Source organism: Akebia trifoliata, chromosome 3 (assembly GCF_017979445.1).
Source record: "Akebia trifoliata isolate Shusen 1 chromosome 3, ASM1797944v1, whole genome shotgun sequence".
NCBI lineage: Eukaryota > Viridiplantae > Streptophyta > Magnoliopsida > Ranunculales > Lardizabalaceae > Akebia > Akebia trifoliata.
Window position 1 is genome coordinate 48,556,211 of NC_141377.1, and position 9,807 is coordinate 48,566,017.

A 9,807-nucleotide genomic window follows, 5' to 3' on the forward strand; every position below is an offset into this window, starting at 1 on the left:
TCCAGAGATTCCCTCAATCAAATCTCTCTCTCAACTGGTTTAGAAGAAAGATAGAGTTCATGTTTTAACACACTAAACATCTCTTTCTATTCAAAGGATATTTCGATGCTCCTACTCCATTCCTAGTTTTGGAGAGATGGTGAGGCTCTCAGGCTATATCATATTCTCTCCTAATTATAATTATAGCTCCTCCACCCTCCCTGCTCACTCTCTCAATACTGCGTCTCTTACTAGGGGCGTTGAGCTCACCACTTTGCCATCCTAATGCAATATCGGATGCGAGTTTCGGAAGAAGTTATTGTTTTTAAATATTATTTATACCTTTAAATTCTAATTTAAATGTGAGAGTTTATGGAAGTAGGATAGCCATTCAACTTCCAAAACCTTCGATCATGTTTTTAAAAATAAAAATAAAAATTTGCTCAGCAGAGTTCACAGAAATCTGGGATTCATAATAATTGAATGACATCTCTAATTTATACAAGTAGACTTATTAATTGCAAAACAAAATTTTCTATTCTTAACGTGGCAAACACTGAGAGTCTGTGAGGACTATGGGAAAAATTATGTGAGACAAAAAAAAAAACGAGTGACACGAAATAAAGGTAAAAATGTCTCTCTTAATTACACGTGGTGTTATTGGTAGAAGGAGTTGGGATCATTGAACTTAGTGACTCGTGTCATTACAAGACAATAGAACAAACATCACGTGTCTTGTCTATCATACCAGCTGTCATCACTGCAGCTACTGCTTCCATTTATTCACGCCGACCTTCCCCCTACTCCATTGCTTTATTTACTCTCTCTCTCTCTCTCTTTCTCTGAAACAGCAGTTTTGCTGTCCTTACTCCTTATGAATAAAAGACTTCAGATCGTTGGATCCATTATTTGTAGTTATTTTTTTTTTTAGTGCTAGTACAACGATAGTCTCAAATCTTCAGTAACTAGTAGGGCCCACCATGTCGTGGAATGTGGAGCCACTGTGTCCACGTCATACCCTTCGCTCTCATAAGAGAATCTCTCTCTCTCTCTCTTGGTTGGAAAGAGTCTGTCAACGGTCATTGTAGCATCCCAAGAATCTAAATCCTAAGAGATTCAACAAAAAATTATTGATAATATCTTAAAGACTAATTATAAATATACGTGGTAAAACGTAATTCGTTAGTAGGCTGCTGACGTGGTAAAATACAGACCCGTTTTGCCACGCTTAGTTACATACCAACAGCGAAATGTTTTATCGCATCAATTTATCACGGCTCATATCTTATATATCTAATTACACTAAGACTAGATAAATAATAGGCGATCAATATGCTGCTGATGTGGTAAGGGCTCATAATCATAGATCTTTTTCTTGGGTATATATAACGAAAAGATTTATGATTCCCTACCCTCGTCAATACTATTTATTATGTCGATTTATCATTAATCTTATACTAATCAGGACCAGATCATTCAAGACTAAAATTTCTCAATTCAAATTTGATACCAAACACTAATAAACTCAATCAACTGATGAAAAACATAATAAAAGAGCAAAATCATACCTAATCCACCTAAATGAAAATTAAATTTTAAGGGTTTATACCTATAGCTTAGTTGGTTAACACATTGCAAAATAACTTTGAGGCCGTGGATTCAGTTTGAGCTTAGATTTTAGAGTGTATGAAACAATTACTCCCCCCCCCCCCCCCCCCAATAACTTTGTATTTTTTAGGTAGGAGTAAGGATCAAATATCAAATTTTTTTTGTAATTTATTTTATATTATAGTTTTTTAATGAAAATCTATACCAGGTAATTGATATTTCTTTGGTCCAAGAGCATCTCCAACTGGTCTCTTAAACTCTTAATAGAAGGCGAAACCCCTAAACCTAACTCCAATTGGTCTCTCTTTTAGAGAACCCCCTCTATATCATTGTTCAAATCTCGAAATATAATGATCTGGAGAAATTTTAGAGGGTCTATTTAGATCATATTCACCTTTTCTAATACCCATATATAATGACCCCCCCCCCCCCCCCCTTATTTCATAAATGCCATTTTTGGCATTCTTTTTTCATGGACATATGTTAAGTATCATATTTGTCCATTTTATTCAACGTTTTAAAATGAAAAAATAGTGTTTTAAAAGACAGGTATCAAGTAATGTTTTAGAGATAGAGTTCAAATTAGTTCGAAGTTGAGCATTTTCATCAAATTTGAAGAAGATGCCAATTGGTGACATGGGTTGGAGATGTTCTAAATTCCATAATAGTTATTATTTTATTTTTTTCAATTTTTAAAAAAGAGTAATGGCTCTTAATCTATGTTGAAGATCATTCCAACATGTTTGTTTTTTTTTTTCCCATTAACTCTTTGTAGCACTTTTTCCTTGGTTGAGAGAACGTCATATTGAGAAGAAAAAAAAAAAAAAAAAATCTTACCATCACGTTATGGAGTTCACTTAGTGCATTGTGGGTTTGAATTTAATTGGAGTGAAACCAATAGGACTGCATATTGGATCCTTTTAAGAGAGATTTTTCAAACATCTTTGGTTAGAAGTGTATTCCACAAGATTTTTGGAGCATCTTCGTTACTTATGCAACTTGTAATTATACTCATGTGTAGGTTTTTTGAATAAAAGGACAGAGCCCCCACAGAACCCTAAGCACCATAATAATAATAATAATAATAATAATAATAATAATAAATAAATAAATAAAATCATCTTTTAATTTGATTACTACTTCCAAAATAAACGGTAATGGTCACTGAATTCTCTAATTTAAATGATCGTATTGTACCATCTTATCAATGTGGTACTCTCAACCAAAAAAATGCCATAGGGAGCTATAAGAAGGAAGGCACTTCAATGATCCGCTCTAGTCAATTTCTTAGGTAAACAGAGTTCAAACACACCTGATGTAGTCAATTGGGATAGTAGGGGTCTGTTTGGTGGAACAAAAACTTTTTACATAGAATTTTTCTTGATCATGTGGTGGAAATCTTTAATCAGATTAACTGTCATGTTGTTTGATTGAGATAGATCTTGATTTGAGTTTAGTCTTCATATTGTTTGTCTAACATTTTGAAAATATCGAAAGTGTTACATATGTTGATAGAATTATCATATAGTGTTGACAAAATCGTTCTCTAAAGATTTTAGTAGGGATGTCAATGGATACCCATTTAATCGAAATCGAATTGGACTCGAAATTGAAAATCTCGAATCTGATTCTATTTTTATTGGAATCGATTAGAACTGAGTCTAAAATGGAATCAAACTTATTAGAACTAGAACCGTTAGATTTTATCCAATAGGTATCCGCAGGTACTCGGAATCGATCTATTTTACCATTTATTTTCATAATATAGAAGATTTTAGTTATTTGTTTTATTTCAAAATAATACATGTTATAAAAATTTCTTCAATTTTCCATATAGATTATCGATTAGTGCTGAAAATGAGTTATCTCTTCTAAAAATTTATTACTTTTTAACTAAAATAGATATTTGTTTTTGAAAAAAATTTATTAATTTATATTTTTAGTATAACGAAGTATGATTAAGTTAATTATTTTATAGATAATATGTTAATTTTTTGAAAAAAAAAAGTTGTATACTAAATTGAAATACGTTTTTTTTTTCATTCAATTTTTGAGAATTGGAACCTATGGGTATCCATGTTTTTTGGTTGTTCTAATCCCGATTTCATTTATTTGAAATCAAACCCGGAACCAAAATAAATATAATCTTTATGATTCTAAGTTTCTTAGGAACTGGACCGGAACCAACCCATTGACACCCCCTAGGTTTTAGCAAACACTAAGGTTATAATAAATAATTTAAAAAAAAAAAAAACCATTAGCAACCTAACTTGTTAAATCCCAATTTAAATATTAAAATAATAACCAATCATTTAAAATAATTAAAAATTAATTTTAACAGAAATTAATTAATTTAGATTTCTATCAATTGAATTTGTGAAGAAATTAAAATATTGAATAATTATAATTGAAAATAAGTAGGGGATAAAAAAATATATTTTATTAAAAAATTAAAATCAAGAATGACATTTATGTAAGAAAAAGTGGGGGCATAATTGATATTTACTTGTGATGAACAATGAAATAGAGATCATCTTTAAATTTCTGTTTTGTGTTCAAATCTAGAGATTTGAAAAGCGAAATAGTAGACTTATCAGAAATAGAGAGACAAGTTGGAGTTAAGTTTGGAGTTCTCCGTCTCTAAATAAATTTTGAGATATAGAGATTTTGATTATTGGAATTGCTCTAACGTTTGAAGAATACATGTTTAAAGTTTTAATTGGGGGCGTGAAAAATAATTTATGAGATTAGGGTGTAGTTTATAAAAATTGGGTGCCGATGGCAGCTCTCTGAAAAATAAGTGATCCAAAACTGCCCGATCTTTAGATGTCTAGAACCTTACATTGGATGAAACTCTCTCTCTCTCTCTCTCTGAACAACAAGAAAGAAGTAAAAATAAATAAAAGAAAAAAAAGTGATGATGATATATAATCTATAGCATTAGGTGTAGCTCATGGGAAACCACTTCTTACGTGTGCGCCATTTAAGGAGACACCAATATATCTAGATTCTAATGTGCCACATAGTACAGATTCTTACACAACTCTAATTACTTTCTTTTATAGGTTACAAGAGAATTGTCAGGAAATAATAGAAAATCAAACTTCCTCTTTTAATTAAAAAATTAAAAGAAAAAGAAAAGAAAGATTATTTAAAAAAAAAAAAATGAAAAAGAAAGAAGGAAAGAAAAGAAAAGAAGGGAGAGAAGATATGACTCATGTCTTCCTTCAAAGCAACAACAACCATTTAAGGTGGGAATTAAGAAAGAACACTTTTGGATGGATATCTCCAATCTCTACCCCCACCCAGTCAAATCTTTGAGCAAAGAAACATGTTTTAGGAATCTACAGGCATAATTATAAAAAAGGAATTAAATTATGAGTAGAAAACTGCTAGCAAGTTACAACCTTCAAACATGTGTTACCTACTTTTAGTCAAAAAACCTATTTTTATCCATCCATCCATCCATTCTCCCATCGTCATTGGCCCAACATCGGTAACGTATTCTTTTTAAACCACTTCAAGATCCCAGGTTTTAAGTTCAAAGAAAATGAATCATCGAATCAATCATAGGGAGGGTAACGTGAGAGTGTATCCTCGAGATTTTTACATTCAAGAGATGTGGGTAGGGAAGACTGTCAGCCTGGGTGGACGGACTACTGTGGTGGCACAAAGATAGAGGAGTAGTCAAATGCAGTGTAGACACGACGTGTCACCATGGGTGGTTGTGTCTGTCATATGTGGTGGTGGTGGTGATGAAGGGTTACTTCCTTCCCTTTCCTTACCTCGGTTTTTGGATTAGTCGTCGTACGCACTTTAACGTACAGTAACATAATTGTTTCTTTCTATTTTAGATGAATGAGAAGGACCGGTACAAACCGTGTTCTCTCCCGTACACGTGGCTACAACAAGTGTAATAGTAACCAACCAAATCCAGTCGTATTACGTTACGTGGCACACGTCTGGGCCTTGAGGACCCTCCTTTAGAGTGGAACTGATAATTCGTACTAGTCTACACGTGTCCCATCGATTTAAGGCATAGGTGATGGCACCTGTGCCTGGTTTTCAAAAGTAACGGCAACTAATATTTTCAATATAACCGCCGTTATAACGGTTTTTTTTTCTCTTATTTTAAATTAATTGACTTTGTAACATTTTTCAAATAATGCATACTGTAGTTCAATTAAAATTCTCGGTTTGCACGTCACATGTATTACAAAATTAGAATTTATGCTTCTTATAATTATTTTAAAATTTTATATGGATAATATATATATATATATGGAGAGAGAGAGGCGACTGGTGGCCCTAAAGAGAGCCAAACATTTTTTCAATATATGAGGTAAATATTTTGCAATGAGCTGATTTTTTGTAAGGATAATCTCTATTAAAACTTCTAACCCTATCGAAAGTAATTTTTAAAAATTATGGACCGTTTGATTTTTATAAACAACTTTTGATGGGATTAGAAGTTTTTGAATTGATTGATTTTTGGTGAAAATGATTTCATCATCATAGAGATTATCCTCAAAAAAAAAATTCAGCCCATTCTGAAATTTCTAACACTTGTTTTGAAAAATGTTTGGCTCACTTTAGTTGAAGCATTGTGACACCCTAAAGAGAACCAAACATTTTTTAAAATAAGGATTAGAAGTTTCAGAGTGAACTGATTTTTTGTGGGAATGATCTCTGTGATATCTTCACCAAAAATCAGCTCCTTCCGAAACTTTTAACCTTATTTTATAAGTTGAAGAATTGTAAATCATCCGATTTTTATAAATCACTTTTGATGAGGTTAGAAGTTTTAGAATGGGCTGATTTTGGGTGAGGATGATCTCCTCATCATAGAAATCTTCCTTACAAAAAATCAACCCCATTTAGAAAACCTCTAATTCATTACATTGAAAAATTATTTGGCACAATGTTTGACTCTCTTTAAGGCCTATAAGTGCCACTCATATATATATAGGGTCATGTTCGGTTGTCAGCATTAGGGAGCCAACATGTTTGTCTTATGATATATATACATATAGGGTTATGTGCGACAACCAACATTAGGGAGCAAACACGTTTGTCTTATGTATGGGTGGAGCAAAGATTTTGCTCATGTGGGTAACCAAGAGTAGAAATTTTTGTGTGCGAATAACTGAGAGTGAAAAAAAAAAAGTTATGGGGCAACCAAAATTGAAAAAAAAATTATGGGGACAATAGTGACAGATTTTTTAATACGTCGTTAAAATTTGTCGCAACAACTCACTAATTCATAGAATTCAAAAATTATTGTGGGGACAACTAAGAGTGGAAAAAAAATTGTGGCAGATTTTTTAATACGTCGTTAAAATTTGTCACAACAACTTACTAATCCATAGACTTTGAAAATTATTGTGGGGGCAAGTGCCCCCACTCTAAATCTGTCACTAGTCCTATGTGACTTAAAAGTTTCGGATTAAGTTGATTTTTTGTGAAGATGACCTCTATGGTGAGGAGATCATCCTCACAAAAAATCAGCACAATTTGAAACATTTAACCCCATCAAAAGTGGTTTAAAGTTGTAGACTGTCGATTTTTTATCGAAATTTATAAACTATTTTTTATGGATTTAGAAGTTTCAGATTGTGCTGATTTTTTGTAGGGATGATCTCCTCACCATAAAGACCATTCTCACAAAAAATCAACTCAATTCGAAAATTTTAAATCATATAAGACAAATGTGTTGACCCTTTAACGTTAGTTACTAAACGCCACCCATATATATATATATATATGGGTCTCGTTCACCACCCTACGCTTTATCAAACGTGTTTTGTCGTACATGGGTTAGAAGTTTTGGAATAGGCTGATTTTTGGTGATGATGATCTCTATAGTGAGGAGATCATCCTCACCAAAAATTAGCTCATTCCAAAACTTCTAACTCATGTAGGACAAAACACGTTTGGTAAAGTTTAGGGTGTTGAACATTTCCCTATATTATATATATATATATATATATATATATATATGGGAAATGTTCAGCAACAAACATTTTGGCAAAACATTTTTCAAAACATGGGTTAGAGGTTTTGGAATGGGCTGATTTTTGGTGAGGATGATCTCCTCATCGTAGAGATCATCCTCACCAAAAATCAGCCTATTCCAAAACCTATAACCCATGTTTTGAAAAATGTTTGTTGCTGAACGGGACCTATATATATATAGTCCCGTTCAGTAACAAACATTTTGGCAAAACATTTTTCAAAACATGGGTTGGAGGTTTTGGAATGGACTGATTTTTGGTGAGGATGATCTCTACGGCGAGGAGATCATCCTCACCAAAAATCAGCCCATTCCAAAACTTCTAGCCCCAATTTACAAGTTGAAAAATTGTGGACCGTCCATTTTTTGTAAATCATTTTTGATGGGGTTAGAAGTTGTGGAATGGGCTGATTTTTGGTGATGATGATCTCCTCACCGTAGAGATCATCCTCACCAAAAATCAATCCATTCCAAAACCTCCAACCCATGTTTTGAAAAATGTTTTACCAAAATGTTTGTTGCTGAACATTTCCCTATATATATATTTTTGATGATAGGGGTTTCTGCACCCGTAGGCCCAAAGGCAATTGGCCTCTAAGAACACACCATATTTTGCCCAGAACCCTTGGGTAAATGCAATACCCCCACAAACCACGCATACCAAATGAGTAGAGATAAATCTTGTGGGTGGCCAACAAGGATATTTTATATCATATTTAACATATTATAAAGGTTTTCTTGTGGTAAAAAATATTTAGTAAAGTAAAATTTTAAATTACATACTAAAAAGATTATTTTTAATTTTTTTATAAAATTAAGATCAAAAGACATGCTTTTGGAGATAATATAATAAAATTATATTAAAAAAAAAAAAACTAACTAAATTAGTTATACGTTTGTAAGATTGTAATTTTGTTTTCTTTAAGAAAAATGACCTTCTAGAAGATAAATTTATTGTCAAGGTGACCTTAGGCCTTCTCTCATTATAATAGTAAAGATGAATAATTATATATAATGACAATTAAACCATTAAAACTAATTATTGTAGTATGTAATATATAGAGTAGGATCTTATGTACCCAGGTCGAAGGATTGAAACCCTCCTCCCACACCTCAGTATATGTCATATAAACGTAAGTCACAATTCAAAGAGTTAATGACTAAAATATCTCTTTTTTAAAATTTCCTTGAATTATTACTATCGTGGCATATATTGAGGCATGAGAGGCCACCCTGAGTGCATACGATATGGAGTCTAGTATGTAACAATAATACCATGTAGCATTATTAGACGATGGCTTTATCCAAGATACTTTGGTCGGTTTATTTGCTCCAAAATCTTAGATTTAATTTAAAAGAAATTATTTTTTTATTTAAATATTTTATTTATTTATGAAACTTAAAAGAGGAATGACATAGGATTTCTGATGTGATAATCCATTTGAGCAAAACGATCCTACTTAAGACTCAAAACCTTGCGATTAACCTTACCATTTTAGTAAGAAAAGGGTTTGAGTATGTTTATTCTATTCTTAAATAAAAAATCAAGATGAAACAAACCAATCACTCAATCAAAGACAATCTAATCTACTAAAATCAAATTGACAGTAGCAAAAGTAAAACTTATAATAAGTGAGTTGAAGTTTTCATAGCTATAAAGTGCAACCCATCCCATCCATCTATCAAATGCTAAGAGAAAGAGAAAGAGAAAGAGAGTGGGTAGGTGGGGTGGGGATAGTGTAAATTCATTGGAAGCCTAAAGGTACCATTCATGTGGAAACACTCGAACATTATTCAAAAGCAATTTGGACACGTCCTACCAACAGCCTTTTCAGTACTACAAACATATGAGGATCTCTCAGAAAGAGGGGTCAAGCTTTGATGATTCAGTACATTAATATAAAGTCCTTCCTTCCACCCCAACCATCAAACGAAACCCTTAAAAAAAAAAAAAAAAAAAAAAAAAAAAACTACCGACATCTCTTTTTAACATTTTCGTAAAAGTTAAGAGCATTGACCTCGTAGGAGTCTTTTCTTCATCTCAACAAACCTTAGGAACAAAACATTTTTGTCCAATTACCTACAATAGCAATATCATCAAACATGACTACTATATAATATAAAAAAATATAAAAAAAATAGAGCCGTAAGTGTAGGGTCCTGACCCCTTAAAACCAAAGACGGACGACTCATTGTATGTTTTATTT